General features: G+C 49.3%; 1 protein-coding gene across 1 annotated transcript in view; it reads left to right on the top strand.

Annotated features, from left to right (window-relative positions):
• The window catches only part of Ccn5 (cellular communication network factor 5), a 74,904-nt gene that overhangs the window by 46,525 nt on the left and 9,741 nt on the right, over positions 1–18,638 (top strand). The gene's annotated exons all lie outside the window — the stretch shown is intronic.

Below are 18,638 nucleotides of genomic sequence, written 5' to 3' on the forward strand. Positions count from 1 at the left end.
ATGTCTCCCAATTATATGGTCCTCAAGACCTTGATCCATACTAACACACAAAGAGAAGGAAAAGTAAGTCCCTAAAGAGAAACTATTGATTCACCTTTAATAGAGGCAGGTGAATCTCTGGGTTCAAGGCCAGTCTTGTCTACAGAGTGAGTTCCAGAACATCCAGGGCTACACAGAGAAACCCTGTCTCAAAGAAAACCAAACCAAACAAACAAAAAAGAAATGTAACCCATGAAGTATTTCTGCTGTTCTTAACAGTTTAATGAGAGAAAGATTAACTCTTGACCACCTATCTGGCCAGAGACAATCAGCGGGAAATCATCTCCAATCAAAATAATACCAGGAAACAACATTTTCCCAGCTCCTCACCACAGCTCTCATCCTGATCTGATTCATCTGGGCACTTGGTGATCCTTCAGACCTACAGTTATTCAGGCGACCTTTAAAGCAGCCCCTTTTAAAGGGACCCAAGGGCTAAGCATATAAATAGCACTATGAATACCTATGCATAGCTTCTGATTTGGAATTATCCAGGTGGAAGATATCCTATGCCATCCAGGCTCACCCTTACCCATGTCCAACCAGGCAGGTCCTTTCTCAACTACCATAAAAATCTTTTCAAGATGTCCTGTTCTTCTGTCAAAACGACTTTATCTGAGTAAAGAGAAACCCAACCCTTTACTTCATGTCTTCTGTGTTATAGCTAGAGAAAAAAATCTCCATCACAGCAAGATCCATCACACCCATCCTCAGGCTTGCCTACAGGGCCTGTACATTGTCTCTGCCTTCCAAAAATATCCTGTAACTCAGCTTAACAGTCTTAGACTCCAGAGGAACTCCAGGGTACCCCTGAGTACACACCAGCTGAGTACACACTGACCATATAAGCCTGTCTCCTGTCTTGATTCTCTCCTGCTTCATGGGGGGCTTTTAGGAAAAATGAAGCCCCCCCAAGCACCCCACCATGGCACCACAGGATTGTGTCTTCCTGCTCTCTTCCCTGGGAGGTAGGGGTTCTCCTTCAAGTCTGTTCCACTGCTCTGTTCTTCCTCTCACGGTTTGTATGTGCAAGTCATTTTTTAAAAAACATCTGGCATGGCATAGTTGGCCCCCATTGTCCTCCTAGCAGGATTTCTTATTCTGCTCTGTACTTTTAGTCCCTTCCTTCTCTAAGGCTAGTCAAATTCCTTCTTCCATAATTCCTGGCTGGGATAATTCCCGGGCAACCTCTCCAGATGGACTTGGACTCCCTTGGTTCCCATGGCCCCTTTCTTGCTGTTTTTCATCCTGCTTTATGTTTTTATGTTTTCAGCCCTTGTTTACGGAACCTTCTGGTGTCATCGGTGTCTTGGTTAGGTTTCTGTTGCTGTGACAAAACACCATGACCTAACACAACTTGGGGAGGAAGAGGTTTATTTCATCTTATAGCTTATAAATCCATCACCAAGGGAGGCCATGCAGGAGCTCAGAGCAGGAACCTGGAGGCAGGAACTGAGGCAGAAGCCCTGGAGAGACGCTGCTTGCTGGCTTACTCTGCATGGCTCGCTCAGCCTGCTTTCTTACACACCCAGGACTGCCAGCTCAGGGATGGCACCATTCACAATGGTCTGGGTCCTTGCGGGTCAGTCATCAATCAAGAAATGCCCTACAGACTTGCCCAGAGGCCAGGCATATGGAGCCATTTTCCTGATTTAGATTTCTTCTTCCCAGGTGGCCCTAGCTAGTGTCAGGTTGACAGGAAAACCAGTCAACATAATTGTTACCTTCCAGACAACATGGTATTAAGTTCTATGGTATTATACCATCTCAGGTCGTTGCCATCAGAGATATCAGCCTTTACCATCAGTCATGGCTATTCTTGGTTGTCAACTTGACTACCTCTGGAACTAACTGAAACCCTAGTAGCTGGATATGCCTGTGAAGGACTTTTTTCCCTTAATTAAATCACCTGAGGTGGGAAAATCCACCTTAAATTCAGATCTTTTGCGGTAGGAATGTCATCTCTTTCTGTTGTTGTTTGTTTTTGTTTTTTTGAGACAGGGTTTCTCTACGTAACTCTGGCTCTCTTGGGGCTAGCTTTGTAGACCAGGCTGGCCTCGAACTCAGAGATCTGCCTGCCTCTCCCTTCCAAATACTGGGACTGAAGGTGTGCATCACCACTGCCTAGTGGAATATCAATCTTAGATCTGGACCAAGCCTTCTGCTAGCAGCAGAAGGGAGAAGGAAGATTTTGTCTGCTGCTCTTGCTCTTGTTTTTTGGCATTAGATCCCTACTTCTTCAGAGTTCCAGCATGTACTGAAGACCAACTGAGACACCCAGAGTTGTGAACTGAACAGCTACTGGATTCTTAAACCTTTCTTTGGGAGACAGCCATGGTTGCGCTAACTGGACCACAGCCTGTAAGCCAGACTAATTGCCTTCCTTTTTATATAGATAGATTCATTCTATTGGTCATATTCCTCTTGAGAATTCTGACTGGTGCACCATCTCAGAGATGTCACCACTGAGGGCCTCTCCATCTCCAAATGGTGGTCCCACAGTCTGGACTTGCACTTCTTACAGTAGCCATTCCCTCCCTTCTCTGGCATGCTTCTGGATAATTCTATACATTACTGTCTGTTTGGGTTAATTTTCTGGTTGCTGTGCTAAAATAACTGGCAAAGACACCTTAAGGAAGGATCCGTTTATTTTGGCTCACAATTTGGAAGCACTGTCCATCATGGCGGGGATTCACAGCCAGGGCCTTGAGTTGGCTGGTCACCTGGCACCCATAGTCAGGAAGAGGGGACAGATGGCTTGTAGCGTTTGGCTGCTTTTGCTTTTCTAAGGCAGTCCAGGACCTCAGTCCATGAAATGGTGCCACCCATATTTAGGGTGGATCTTCTCACTTTAATTAACATAACCTAGGTAACTAACCCTTACGTATAAGCCCAGAAGCATCTCTCTTTAGTGATTCCAGATCCTGTGAAGCTGAAAATCAATATTAACCATCACAAGGCCACCCTAACGAATCATTCTTAAAGCTGTAACTACCATCCCGCAAGGCACCTTTCCCATAGGCTCATGACTGACTCATGATGCAAAACCCATATTGTCCAATGTCAGAACTCCCTACAGTCTTTAAAAATTCCAGCATTGACTGTCCTAAAGTATAAATTCAGAGTCTTTGAACCCTTGTACAGTTAAAAATATTTTAAAAGCCTTGCATTTCCAATGCACAGTGCAGAGGACCAGATTTCTTTTTTTATATATTTTAATGATTTTTCTTACTCTTATTTTATGTGCATTGGTGTTTTGCTTGCATATATGTCTGTATAAAGGTGTCAGATATCCTGGAACTAGAGTTACAGTTGTGAGTTGCCATGTGGGTGCCAGGAATTGAACCCAGGTCCTCTAGAAGAGCAGCCAGTTCTCTTAACTGCTGAACCATCTCTAGCCCCAAGTACCAGGTTTCTCTTCAATGGTTCTTTTGTTGTTGCTGCTGCTGCTGTTGTTTTGTTTTTTGAGATAGGGTTTCTCTGTGGCGTTGGAGCCTGTCATGGAACTCGCTCTGTAGAGCAGGCTGGTCTTAAATTCATAGAGATCTGCCTCCCGAGTGCTGGGATTAAAGGCGTGCACCACCAACGCCCAGCTATGACTGTGGTTTTCAAACCTGCTCTGCCTGTAGCATTTTAAGCTTGCTCCTACCCTATCTTATCTTTGGGCTCCATTTGATTTCTTATAGTTTAATATTTATTAATGTGTGACTTTAAGTACCTATGGGAGCCAGAAGAGACACCAATCTCATCCCCTTGAGTTTCAGGTGGTTATGAGCTGCTTGTTGTGGTTGCTGAGAATTGAACCCAGGTCCTCTGGAGGAGCAGGAAAGGCTCTTAACTGAGCCATCTCTCCATTTCCCTATCACATTTATTTAAGAAGGCAGAGAACAATCAGTAAGAGTCAGGTCTGTTCTTCCACCATGTGCGGCCTGGGGGTTGGATTCTGGTTATCGGCTTAGAGGTCTCCTCCTGGCATCCCCGAGCCATGTCACCCAACCTTTGCTGCATCTTTTTCTCCCTCTGCCTGTGACCTGGCTGAGAGCATTACTCAGTATTCACGCACAGCCCGAGTGCTCTCCTGTCTGGAAGTTTCCTCTACTGAACAATTAAGTCCACAACTCCTGTATTCAGCCTCACTGAAGTTTTCAGGATGTGGGCAGAATCCAGCCAGATTCTCTGCTAGAATGTAACAAAAATGATCCAGTTCCTTGTGGAGTCCTAGTACCCCTTTGTCCAGTTAGCATTAACTGTCGAGTTGATTGTGGTGTTGTGGTGGTTTGGATAGGTATGACTTCCACGGATTCATGGGTTTGGCTTCCGTAAGGAGTTCAATTATTAGGAGGTGTGGCCTTGTTGGAGGAAGTGTGTCACCATGGGGATGGGCTTTGAGGCCTCATATATGCTCAAGCTACACTCAGTGGGACAAACTCCTTCTGCTGCCCAGCGATCAAGGTGTAGAACTCTCAGCACAACACCATGTCCTGCCTTGATGACAATGGACTAAACCTCTGAAACTGTAAACTAGCTCCAATTAAGTGTTTCCCTTTATGAGAGTTGCTATGGTTGTGGTGTCTCTTCATAGCAACAGAAACTCTAACTGGAGCACTGATACAACCCAAATCATTTGAAAAAAAGGGGTGGGGTCTCAACTGAGTAGTTGTCTTCATCAGGTTTGTCTGTGGACACGCCCGTGAAGGACTGTCTTAATTGCAGTGGGAGAGCCCTGCCCACTGTATAACAAGACTAGCTAAACATGAGTCTGTGTGTGAGCCAACAAGCCAGCCAGAAAAATAGCAGTCCTCCGTGGTTTCTGCTTCAAGTTCCTGCCTTCTTGAGTTCCTATCCTGACTTCCCTCAATGATGAACTATGATCTGGAGATGTGAGCTGAAATAAACTCCTTTCTTCCCCAAGTTGATTTTGGGTTTTTGTCACCTCAATAGAAAGGAAACGGCAACACCCTGGAAACCTTTTAAGTCAGGTCTCTACTACTTGCATTTCCCCAGGATTCTGGTCTTCCAAACTCCCACCAAAACGTCCCATTCAGCTCTGCTTGTAGCATTCAAGAGCTTTTTCTAGCCCAAAGCTACAAATTCTACATTTCTCCTGAAAACTTGTTCCTCAGTCCTGTGAACCACGGGACCTCATCACACTTAGCATCCCACTCCTGGTACACACTTCCTCTTCGTTACTTTTCTAATTATAGTGACCAAAATACCTAACAAAAGCAGCCGAAGGAAGGAGAGGTTGATTGGCTTAGTGTGAGGGTGCTGTCCATCAGGGTGCTCATGGGAGTCGTGAGGATGGGAGCCTTTGATGTCTAGACACGTTGCATGCGTCGTCAGGAAGCAGAGAGAGATGAGTGCTGGGGTTCACTCAGCTTTCCACTTTTTATGTGGTCCAGCACTCTACCGCATAGACCAGTGCTGCCCACAGTTAGGTGTGTCTTCTTACTTCCATTAACCTAGACAATCCCTTCCAGACATCCCCAGATGCATCTCTCTTTTGTGATTTTAAATCCTGTGAAGTTGTCACTCAGTATTAACCATCACACTGTCCTATGATCCTATGGTAGATTGGCAATGCTAATTAGGGGCCCATCACCCCTACTCAGCTCCAAGGCAGCTCCAGAAGAAAGATGACCTTTGCCACTTGTCAATGACTTGATCTTGCTGCTCTGTCATGGCATGGGGGGGGGGGTGCCACAAGGGCGGGCTGGATGATATAGAGATAAAAGGTCAAAAAATAAATAAAAATTACTGTGTTTTAACAATCAGGCTGCAACTATTTGGAGCTGGGTCCATGGTGTCTTAAGCAGCCACCTGGAGCCTAACCCCAGTGGCCGACAGTGCCTTACCCCAATGGCAAGACTCAAGAAAACAACTCATAAAGTTTACCATTTAACAACTTAATGACCCACAATTCTCCTGTGCCTCCAATATCAGTTTACACAGGAGTCCTACAATGATAATGTTAAACTACTCCTCCCTCAGCTGCTGTAAAAAAAACATACCCCCCTCCCCACAGCAGTATGGTCCTCTGTCTGGGAACACACTTGCTGCTCTCTTGCAGCGAATGTCAACATGCTGTCTCTTCTATCTTTTGTAGCCTGTGAACTGCTTCACTATCCCTGGCTTTCTCTAATTTGGCATGGCACACCACACTTTATTTCCAGCATTTCATTTCCTCTTCACCCAGTTTCTCCATTATGTGCATAGGGTGATAATCAGTTTCATCCGTTGGTGTCTACTGAGGCAAACAACTGATTGCTACATTGTCAGTCAGTATGTGTACCATATACCTCACCTCAGTGATGGGCAGTCTGAGGTTCGAGGACAGGTGGCCCAAGGTCCTGCAAAATAGGAAAAGCAGAGGCAGGGCTTGGATCCAGTTCTAGTTGAGCCCTACTATGTGCCAAGCATCGTGTCAGGTATTTATATGGTACCCTCTTGGAGGCAGCAGTCCTGCCTGGGAGAGGTAATAACTGTGATTACTACTGCCCTGTTTTCTCTGTCCCTTTCCCCCTTCTCTTTTCTTTCTTTTTATTTCTAAAAAAATTCAAACATACAGAAAACATTTGCTGTTTGTCCATCATTTCAATTTCACAGCTGTTGACATTCTCCGAGATTTGTTCTGTTTCTTTAGTGCCAACATTTTCTAAAGTAAATCACAACCATCCCAAGATGGGGAGCTGAGTCTGATTTACTCCCTGGTGCTGGGCTTTCAATAAGTAGTCACAGAATGGAAAGTTCTCAGGGTTCCCTGTGACAACCGTATGCAGGAGGTGTGGTCTGGAGTGGACACTGAGGCATGGGAAAGGAACCCAGCTAGGAGGTGATGAGGCTGAGTGCCCTGGGGCTCCCTCCGGGGGTAATGCATGCACTCCTCTCTTGGCTCATTTGTCCCGTGTAGATACCAGCTGTTGGGGGCACCTGAGGGAGGAAGGGGACTCCAAGCTGTCAGGAGCAGGTCACACCTCTGGGAACCCAAGTGCTCTTAATGAAGCCCGTGCCCTTCTTTTCCTGCCCTGGGGTGGAGACAGAATGCTCCTTCCCAGACGGTGACCTTTGGGGTTTGTTATGAATAGAGATTCTTTCTGGGGAATGTGATGGCTGATGGCGGGAGCCTGCATCCCCAGACTTAACACCCAGGAATGTGGACAGGCATTTCCAGCCTCTACCCTAGAGACCAGAAACTGGCTTTCTCAACAGTCCTGGTTCTAAGCAGCTCTCATAGAAATCCAGCTACTGGGGATGCAGCCTGGCGCCATCCAGCCTCAGCTGGGAAGCAGAAGTTCAGGATAAAGTGGGCTTTAACACCAAAGAGAACTAAGATCCATCTTTGCCTTCCCAGCTATGGGACTGGACAGGCACCAGCCTGGGAAAGCCACTGTTTTCACATTATCAAAAAAGAGATGATTATGAAAGTGGTTTTGCACCAGGTCTGGCAGCGGAAGGCTAACGAGGCACTTATAATAAATAACATTCATTTTTGTGGCGCTGCAGATGGGGCCCAGGGTACCACTCGTTAGGGAAGTGCTCTGTCCTACAGCCTCCGTTCCAACTCCTACATTCTCTATTGTCTGCTTTTCTGCAGTAGGCAGACCCATTTCCTCGCCATGGCCACTCTTGGATCTTGCTTAGCATCCCTCCACCGTTTCTTCTACCCAGGCAGTCACACTTCTTGCCACCTGTTCCCTGTTAGCGATATAACTGCCATACTCTCCTATACCTTCCAAGGTCTGTATCTCTGCTCCGTGCTAATGTCATGTGAACAGTGACAGCCAATAAATAGCCTGAGTAAAGCATTTGCCATGAGAGCAGGAGGATCTGAATTGACCCCCACCAGAACTGGGTGTGGTGGTGAATAGCTGTAATCCAAGCACTGGGGAGGCCGGTCTCTGAGGGCTCGCTGGCAAACCAGCCTAGTGTACTTGGCCAGTCCCAGGCCAGTGAGAGAACCTAGCTCAGGAAACAAAGGAGACAGCGACTGAGGAACAATGTCAGAAAACTGCCATATACACTCACCTTATACCACCCCTTCCCACCCCATCCCCCACAAAAAAGTCCCACATGCAACCAGTTGAGTGTTTGGCATGTGCCAGGTACTGTGCTGGCCTTTTCTAATCTTTATGATGGCCCTGTGAGGCCTAAAGGATAGGCATGCGCATTTTGAAGAAACCAAGGCCTCATCCAAAGATGCTCTTAGAGGAAGGCTGACGTTAAGAGTAGATCCAAGACGGTATCAACCTCCAGAGCCAGGAGTGGAGAGCCCAGAACACCCTTCTCCTTCCACCTCTAACAGGATCTGTCCACCAGAGAACTCACCCATGGCTCCAGGCAGGGGCCTCAGTGCCCAATCCAAGGAAACGGACCTTCCTCAGTTAAGTCAGGTCACAGGAATGCGAGGACACGGAGAGGGGGATGCTGTTTAAGCATCTCTGGGCAGTCAGCTACTTCCGGGTCAGAGTGTTTGCCCTTAAGTTTTGACAGTAATGTTAGTGAGGATGATCTTAACTCCTATTTACAGGGCAATCTCTCTGTACAAGGTCCCGGAGCACTGTGCTGTGGCGACAAGCCTGTTCAGGGTCTTCGTGGATCCTCACAATAGCCCCTCCTCATCAACATGTGTGTATGCAAAGGGTGCAGCCCTCGGGGGCTGACCAGACTCCGGGATACCAGATCAGCGTTGCACTGGCACTGCTCAGTCCAAGATGTGGGCCCTGATTCATAGACGGCTTCCCAGTGGACTGGGGGTGAAGGGGGCTGCTGAGGGCCACAGGTGCCTGATCCTGGTCCCGGCCTCCTTCCGTGCCTCCTCCCACTGCTGGCACCTGGACCATTGTAGGTAGGAGCTGGGACTCAGTGGGAGGGAGGTTCACTTCTGGCTCCAGCAGGCTCCAGCCTCACACGGTACACACTGATTTTGATGAAGTGGGACATGAAGTGAATAGTTTTGACTTAGGGAGGCGAGCTCTCACCCGGAGCTATACTAAGCCTCTTTATTTGCACGACTTCGTTTTTCTCTATGTTTTTCCACCCTGGCCATGTGAGTGGTCCCTTATCTTGCCACACACAGGCTCTACTCAGATCCTATATCCCTCAGCCCTGCACACCAGTGTTTGACACATCGCGAAGAGGCCAAAGGTGAGCAGGGAATTGACTTACCCCTTTGCCTTCCCACAAGTGGGGTCCCCCACTGTCTTAGTTAGGGTTCACTATTGCTGTGAAGAAACACCATGACCATAGCAACAACTCTTGTAAAGGAAATCATTTATTTGGGGCTGTCTTGCAGTTCAGAGGTTTAATCCATTGTCATGACAGCATGCAGACAGATATGGGACTGGAGAAGGAGCTGAGTTCTATGTCCAGGTAGCAGAAAGAGAGAGTGGCACTGGGCCTGACTTGAGCATTTGAAATCTCAAAACCCACTCCCAGTGACACACTTCCTCCAAAGAGGCCACAGCTACTCCAACAGAGCCACACCTCTTTTGTATATAATTTTATTTTTTATGTGCAGTGATGTTTTGCCTGCATCTGTGTCTGTATGGGCATATCAGATGCCCTGGAACTGGAGTTAGACAGTTGTGAGCTGCTATGTGGGTGGTGGGAATTGAACCCAGGTCCTCTGGAAGAACAGGCAGTGCCCTTAACCACTGAGCCATCTCTCCAGCCCCAAGGCCACACCTCTTAATGGTGTCATTCCCTATGAGGCTATGAGGGCCATTTTCATTCAAACCTCCACACCGCCTTCCTGTCCGAATGCCAGGTAGTTGATCTAGAAGGTACTTGCGGCCATCTTTCCCCATCCCCAGGTCCTTATATTCCCAGGCAAGTGTTCCACTATTGAGGTCTGCTCCACCCCCCTCCCGAGTCCTAACCAGCTTTAAAGATGCAGCTAGCCCAGAGAGTGGGTGCAGAGACCCGGGGTCCGCCTTATGGGGGTCAGATCCCAGTTCAGCCCTCCTACCTTTGTACCCTGCTGGAAAAGCCATTTTTCACTCTTTGATACTTCAGTCCCCCCTCAGTAAAATGCGCATATGTGACATATCACTTCTGGGATGATGCAGGGGTGACTTCCATGCAGATCTCAAGATACAGTGGTTTCCCCCACCATTTGTGTGTGTGTGTTGAATGTGCACATTTGTGTATACATATATTGAAGCCAGAGGTTGACAACACGTGTCCTCCTCTGCCTTATTTCTACAGACATGGCCTCTTGCTGGACCTTGAGTTCATTGATTTGGCTAGTCTGGCAGAGCAGCAAACCCTAGGGGTCCTCCTGTCTCTGTACCTCTATGCTGTGATTATGTTATGTCACCACACCCAGCTGGGGATCCGAACTCAAGTCATCATGGTTGATGTAGCAAGCACTTTACTGACTGGGCCATCTTCCCGGGCTCCTGGATACACTTGTTTCTGCCTGGACCCCACCCTTTCTGCTGCAGGGAGGAAGATATAGGCTTGTGAGGGGGTGATACCCAGGGTACCCCCAGATCTAGCCCACACCCCCTGGGGTTCCTTGGGCAGCTCATCCTCAGCCAGACTGAGGGAAAGAAGGCCCGTGGAGGGAAAGGAGTGGACAGTGAATCCCCGGGGCCCCATGCCACCAGTGCCACCAGCTCCAGAGAAAACACTCCATTACTGGAAGCCCAGATAGGCAGAGGGGGCAGAAGTGGCCATGTCATAGGAAACCACACAAGGCCAGCCAAACCATGTGGGGCTGGCTCACTGGGATGTTTACGGAAATGCTGGCCCTGAGGTCGCCCAGCTGCTGGGCTGGGATGCCCTGGGTACCCTCAGGGCCCGAGTGCCAGCTTGGCAGGAACCATCAAAAGCCACAGCTGAGCACTGTTTACCTCCATGGCCAGGCTGGGAGAGGAGAGTGAGGGTCAGTGAGTGGAAAGGGGGCAGCAATTCTCTAGGCCTTTCCTGGGCAGCCTGCTGCAATGGCTGAGCAGGGACCAGGCCCTCTCTAAGTACCGCGGGAAAGTGGCGTTCCCTCAGGAGACACACCGAGGGCTTTCCGGTTCTGGTTGTACCTTCACTAACTAATCCTGTGAGGCTAATGCAACTTTTCAGTGCCTCAGTTTCCCCACCTCTGAGTGGGGATGATGGCAACAGTACGATTTGTGGGGATGTTGACATAATGAAATGATTTAGTATTTAAGGTTTCTCAGAACCACCTGGGACTCATACTAGGTACCGTATGTCTTTGCTGTAAGAGGTAGGACATCTGTATCCAGACTTGAAATTATGGAGGAGTGGAAGTTATGAGTGTCAGTCAGACTTAGACCCAGTCTGGGGACGGACAGGTATGCTTTGGGGGGCCATTATCCACTCCCAGTCACAGCAGCAGTTGACAGGGGAACCATTTGTCTCTATAGGAGCAGGGAAGGACTGGCCCCCTTGAGTCCATTCACTGCTCTTTTAGGGCCCTGTCTAGATCAGCACATGTCAGCGTTTTTCATCTGGCTGTGGAATGAGCAGACAGACATATGATGCTTCTGAGCCCTGAGCATGCTGTAGGCCCTGAGCCTTCTATCCAGGGACTTCCCTCAACCTTCTACCCAGAGCAGGGGTCAGTTGTTGCTTGCTGTGGTAGCTTAAATGTAATTGGCCCCCATAAGCTGGTAAGGGGTGGCACTATTAGGAGATATGGCTTTGTTGGAGTAGGTGTGGCCTTGTTGGAAGAAGTGTGTCACTGTGGGGACAGCTTTGAGATCTCCTATGCTCCGGGTTCATTCAGTGTGATACTCAGTCCTTTCCTATTGCCTTCTGATCAAGATGTAGCCAGGACCAAGTCTGCCCGCATGCCACTATGCTCCTGCCATGATGATAATGGTCTGAACCTCTGAACTGTAAACTGCCACCTCAATTGAATGTTTTCCTTTATAAGAGTTGCCATGTAGCCGGGCATTGGCGACGCACGCCTTTAATCCCAGCACTCAGGAGGCAGAGGCGGGTGGATCTCTGTGAGTTCGAGACCAGCCTGGTCTACAGAGCGAGTTCCAGGACAGCCTCCAAAACAATACAGAGAAACCCTGTCTCGAAAAAACAAAAACAAACAAACAAACAAAAAAAGAGTTGCCGTGGTTGTGGTGTCTCTTCACAGCAGTAGAAACCCTAACTAAGGTACTTGCATAGGGCAATCAGGAGAGGATACACTTGTCACAGTTAACTTTCTTGCAAAGCACATCTCTGCACACAGCTCCCTGCAGCCACTCTGTCGGGATGGGACGGCAGTCCAACTGAGATCTGATCGTCTGTCTCTGAGCTGCCCTGTATGTCCTGGGAGAAGTGACATCCTAACCCCCCAGCCTCCAAGGACCCACAGGGCTGGACCCGGCTACATCACAGCTGCCCTGTGTGCCTCCAGCATGGGGGTGGGCAGCACCAGAGTCAGTAGAGGTTTGCTGGAGTGAACTCTTGTGTAGTTTCCGTCTTTGGATCTGTCTGATCTCCTGAGTGTGGAGGGTGTGGGACTCTTGGATTTAGAAGGGCTTCTCTGGGCTGGGGTGTAGCTTAGTTGGTGATGTGCTATTCTAGCATACATGAAGACCTGGGTTCAATTCCAGCATTGCATAAACTGGGTGAAATAGCTCATACCTGAAATTCCAGCACTTGAAAGGTAGAGGCAGAAGGATCAGAAGTTCAAGGTCATCCTCAGAGACAGAAAGATTAAGACCAGCTTAGGCTTCATGAGGCTGTCTCAGAAAAAAATAAGACACACTCCTTCACAGGGTCTTAGGGGCTGCTCCATTTAGGAACCCTCCCCCTGCTACATCTCAAGCCATTTTTCTTGGGCATGTTTTAAACACAGTGGTTTCAAGGAGCTGTATTCTGGGTGGAGGGTCTGTGGTCTGGAGAGCTACCCTGGAGACCACAGAAAGAATGGGGATCCCATCTCCTACCCAGGGACCCTGAGACCCCACCCAGATCTTTCTTGGCGTGTTTGCCAACCCATGGCTAGAGCCCTCAGTAGTGGCTTCTAACCAAGCCCCCTGCCCCCCAGCTAAAGCTTCTCTGGCCCAGCAGGGATGGGAACAATTAGCTTCAGGGCAGGCCACATGTTCACATGGTCCTCAATTTGGTGACCACATATGACTCAGAAGCTAGAAGAGTCCCAGGAGGCTAAAAGGACAACTTGTGATGTCATCATTGGGGACTGGGCCTCATAGAGTTGCCTGATGTCACTCTGGCAGGGGTGGAAGTGGGGCTCTGATCCTTGCCCAGGACAGCTTTTCTATCTCTCTGAGCAGCCCCACAGTGTGCCCAAGGCCTTGGCATCCTTCCTACCCCAGCGACCAACACACTTCTCCGTTGACATTGGCCTGTTCAGCTGCAGCTCCCCTGAGTCCCGCCCCCCATGGCTCTCTCCAGACTCAATTCCATCACCTCCAGGCCTCTACTCCCTCCTGACACCCACACTTGCTTCCAAATTCAGTGTCACATCCTGGTGTAGACCTCTCTTTCTCTCTCCCCTCTGCATTTCCTACTTACTGTGTGGAGATTGTCTCTGCTGGCCGCTGTCCCAAGACCCCTTGAGCTCACTATGGACAGGGACATGCTTTCCATTCTTCTTTGACCCCAAGGCATGACATACACAGCTGGGTTTGTGGGATGGATACATGGATAATGGATGGAGAGACAGAGAGATGGGTTGGTGGATGGATGAGAATACAAATGGATGGACACATGGGTCAGATAGACACGAGTGGAAGGATGGACACAGGATTGATGGGAAGAGGGACAGGTGTACTGACGGATGGTGGCACCTCTAGGGACCCCTAGGGAGGAGTGAGTCATTGGAATGGGGGTCTTCTGACCAAGACAGGGGCTCTCAGATTGAGTAGGAATAACCCAGCTTTGTATTGCCCCCCTGACTTGGTGCCAGGTCAGCTGGTCCCAACTCAGTGAAGTACCCCAAATTCTGAGTTACACTGTGGGTCTCTATATTACTGAGACCCTCCCTCCAAACCTCTCTGGAGTGATTAGCAGGTCTATAAAACATAGACCTTGGGTGCTGGAGAGATGTCTCAGTGGTTAAGAGCATTGACTGTTCTTCCAGAGGTCCTGAGTTCATTTCCCAGCAACCACATGGTGACTCCCAACCATCTATAGTGGGATCTGATGCCCTCTTCTGGCATAAAACATAGACCTCTGTGGCCAGGGAGGCCTGGAAAATGAAGAATTGCTTCTCACCCATTTTACAGATAGGAAACTGAAGGCAAACAAAGGCAGAGGATTTGCCCAAAGGTGCACAGTGATAGAGTAGAGCCTGGCTTCTTCAAGTCCCTGATTCATCCAGACACCTACATGCTGGGATCTGTGGCTTTCCCTGGCATGCTGTCCTGAGAATAAGCCCTCATACCAATTTCCAAAGCCCTGCCATGTGCCACCATAACCCTCGGTGCACCAGCAGCTACGTACTTGGCACCATCTCCTTGCTGTCCCCTCCCTCTGAAACCTCCAGCTCACATTGGCTTACATGCTCTGACGGCCATATGTATCACTATGGTCACCACATTCCAGCCCTCTGTGTGTCATTTCCCACACACTCCCTGCCAGCTCAAACGTCAGCCAAGTGGTAAACTGTCCAAGTCCACAGCTGTCCCTGGGGACCTGTTACATGGCACCTGGGACCTCAGGACCAGGAGCAGACACCTGAATTCCTGCCTAACCTACAGAACGTGTGAAAGAGAAGATACAAAGGGACCCTGGGGGCTGGGTGTTTGCATTCAGCCAAGCACGTGGCCATTCCCTCAAGCTGCCCTCCTACCGCAGCAGAGGCAAAGTTATGGGGGCATCCCTTTTGGAGATGCAGCCTCCAGTCTGGAGGGGGGAGCCCATGCCCCTTCTGTGATGCACAGGACATTGTTGCTAAAGATGCAGAATGAGTCAGCATCAGAGGGCCAAACAGAGTGTGACTGTGTGCAACAGGAGATTCTGTGAACGAATCAGCAAGCCAGAGATCAAAAGAATTCATCAAAACAAGACCAAATTAATAGCAGACACACACCGAGTAGGCTGAGCAGAGGCACAGTGTAGGGAAGGGGCTGGGATGTGTCTCAGGGGCGGAGCACTTACTCATATTTCACAAGGTTGTGGGTTCCACCCCGAGCATCCCCTCCACCAAGTAAACAAAACACATAGCAAAATGGTGGCAATGACCTGGACCTAGAGATTAAGTAATTTAAAGGCCTCTGTGAACCAGTTGTACACTTACACATCTGAAAACCTAAAAGATGGGGAATCGAGCAATTCTTAGGAAGGTACAAGGCACCAGAAGAGGGGCCTGGAGCGACCAGTGGGTGGTGTGTGCAAGCTTGAGGGCATGGATATGAATCCCCCAAATAAAACAGCTGAGTCTGGCAGTACTCATCTGCAGAGCCAGCACTGGAAGGCAGAGACGGTGACTCCAGGTTCAGAGAGAGACCCCGCCTCAAAAAATGATGTGCAGAGCCACAGAGGAGGCAACTCTGGCCTCCACACCTGTATCCAGGGTGGATACATTCACTCTCAAGCACACAGACACTAAGATGTGAAGACTCGCCCAGGAACAAGCGGAGGAATTGAAGTTGAGGAGTTATAGTTCCAGATCTGGAGCGGCAGTCAAGACCCTCCCAACCTCAGATCATCATCCCCGGGGGCGCTGGAGGCATAGCTGTGCCGACCCCAGGAAGCAATTCTTGTGTTGTACAAGTTGCACGGCGAGACTGGAAGGGGAGGGTAAGCTGCCTAAGGAGCTGTTTGATAAGCGACCAACATTACAAGAGCTAGATAAACCCACAAAGGAATGTTGCAGGCCCATTTCATTTAGAGCACAGATGGAGACACTAAATAAAACACTGGCTAAATCCAGAAAAATAACCGCATTCCCTCACTATCAGGAAGTTTATCCCAGAGAAAACATCAACAGTAGAGAGCTGGCCAGCATATCTGCCTCAGAGGATCAAGGGGGAAAAAATAGCCCAGTGTTCATGAAGCCTGAGCACACACAGCTCTTGGACAAGGTCCACAGTCTTCATGGAAAAGCGTTACCTTCATCTCGTGGAGCTTTTCATGCCCCCAAGCTGCATCTATGTCCTTAAGGGGCCAGGAAAAGGCGGGAGCGGCAGGTACTGCTGCCGTGCTCCGGGGCTGAGCCAGACAGCCAGGCTTGTAAGGAGAGAAAGGAAGAGAGGCCATCCCTGGAGGCAGACGAGGCCAGACAAATCCATGGAATATTAGATGGGATTCAGAAAGGCTTCCAGGTGCGTGGTCACCAACAATGACAGCAACAACAACACAAAGCCATTTTTACATCAGCAGTACCCGACCAAGAATACTCAGACTCATGTCAGCTCAAATAGGAGGGCCTGTGAGGATTATGTGAATATGAAAAACAATAGTGACATACAGTCATATGTATGCACATATCATTACCGCCTTAATTGTGTGAAGTAAGTCTATAAGGAGCCTCCAAGGCACATATGTAGCACTAGGGTCGGGGCCTTTCTGTGTAACCCAAGCTAACCTAAACTGGGTATCCACCTGCCTCAGTCTATAAGTACTGGGATGATATGTGTGCTCCCCCATGCCTCGCTCCAGTCTCCTTTTTTTTTTAGGATTTTAAAAAAGATTTATTTATTTATTATGTATACAGTATTCTGCCTGCATTCATATCTGCATGCCATAAAAGGGTACCAGATCTCATTACAGATGGTTGTGAGCCACCATGTGGTTGCTGGGAATTGAACTCAGGTCCTCTGGAAGAGTAGTCAGTGCTCTTAACCTCTAAGCTATCTCTCCAGCCCCTGCAGTCTCCTTTAAAGTCTTATTTTATGTCCCCCTGTACATGAGATCTATCTTGAAGATACCCTCATGGTCCAAGGTGGCTGCCCAACTCCACCATTGCGTCTCTGGCCAGAGACAAGAGGAAGGAAGGCGTGCTGATGAGACAAAAAGGGAGTCTTTCCTTTTGGGGAATAGTCTGGGAATCTGTACCCATTGCTTTATGCAGATCTCACGGCAGGAAGCTAGCCACGTGGCTTTGCCTAGCTGCCAAGCCAAGCATGTCTCTGTCTTAAACAAACTCTGGTCTTGATAAAGACGGTTATTGGCATGGGCATCATGCAGGTCTGTCTGAGGCCCAGAGAGGGTTTGGAGTTTTCATACAGCCACAGAGCAAGTGAACCACCAAGCTGGGGTGTCAAGCTTGGCTCAGGGGTGACTGCACACCTCAGCATGCCCAGCTGCTTCTCACTCCCCACCTGCCTGACTCTGGGCCTGTGCCCCATTCTTCTGCCCCCCCTACCTAACCAAATGAATGTGACCCCCCTTTCCAATTTCCCTGGTGTCATGCCTTCCTGTGGCACAGCTTAGACCCAGTAAACAAGAAGGACCAGGGAGGGAGCTACAGACAGCAAGTCCCCACACTGGTCACACCAGAGATGGCTTTTACCACTCACAGAGGAAGGTACAGCCTGCGTGTGACCAGGAGGGAGCATGTGGACTCCCTGCTTGTTTGTTTTCTAATGAGTTAGGGTCTTGCTTTGTAGTCCAGGCTAGCCCCCTGTGTTCTGGGCTCACAGGAGTGTTCTGGGCTCACAGGAGTGTTCCACTGTAACTGGTGGAGGTGTTGGGGGCCACAGCCTTCCTTCCTTTTTTCCTTCCTTACTTTCCTTCCTTCTTTCTTTCTTCCTCTCTCTCCTTTCTCTCTCTCTCTCTCTCTCTCTCTCTCTCTCTCTCTCTCTCTCTCTCTCTCTCTCTCTCTCTCTCTCTCTCTTTCTTTCAAGCAGAGTCTCATGTAGCCATTCTAGACTCAAACTCACTATGTAGCCAAGGACCACCATGGCCCCCAAGTGCTGGGACTACAGGCGTGCATCACCACGTCCAGTTCATTATGCAATGCCAAGGAACCCAGTGATGTGTACACGCCAGGCCCACACTCTACCAACTGCGCTGTAGCCCTGGCCCTCATATCCCATGTCTTTATACCCCACGCCCACTGATGGAACCTGAGGGATGTTCCCTGCACCCAATAGCTGGAACAATGAAGATGTCCCACAGCTGGTGGTGTGAATCCTGTTTTATTCTCCACATACTCCCGCACAGTCCAGCGCCCAGGAGGCTGCATGGCCACCAGGCACCTTCGACTCTAAATAGACAGGGCTTCTGTGCTGGGTCCCTTCTCTGGGCATTTGATCATGCTCTTCCCTCTGGAACATTCTGCCTCAGAGCTTTGTTGGTTCTCAGAAATGGCATCTCCCCCAGAAGGTTGTACCCCAGCCTTAGTCTGAGCAAGGGAGTCCCCTCAGTGTTTCAATTGCTGCCCCCATCTCCCAGGGCCCGGTTCCCAGGTCTGTGCTGTGTGTCCAGTCTACAGAGCCTCTCAGAGCTGGTGCAATTCAACAAAGATGATTTGTCTTAGTCAGATCAGCGGGGTCCAGCCAGTGCCAGCAGCACATAGTAGGCTCAGCCTGCTCACTCTTGGCCACACTTAGCCACCTTTGAAGCCCAGGAGGCAAGACAGCGAGACTCCTGGTTGTCAAGAGCAGCCAGGCTGCCAGGGAAGCTCTGCTCTGGGTCACACCCACCTCTGGGTGGCTGCCAGTCTC

This window comes from Mesocricetus auratus, unplaced genomic scaffold, assembly GCF_017639785.1.
Source record: "Mesocricetus auratus isolate SY011 unplaced genomic scaffold, BCM_Maur_2.0 Super-Scaffold_100028, whole genome shotgun sequence".
NCBI classification, from domain to species: domain Eukaryota; kingdom Metazoa; phylum Chordata; class Mammalia; order Rodentia; family Cricetidae; genus Mesocricetus; species Mesocricetus auratus.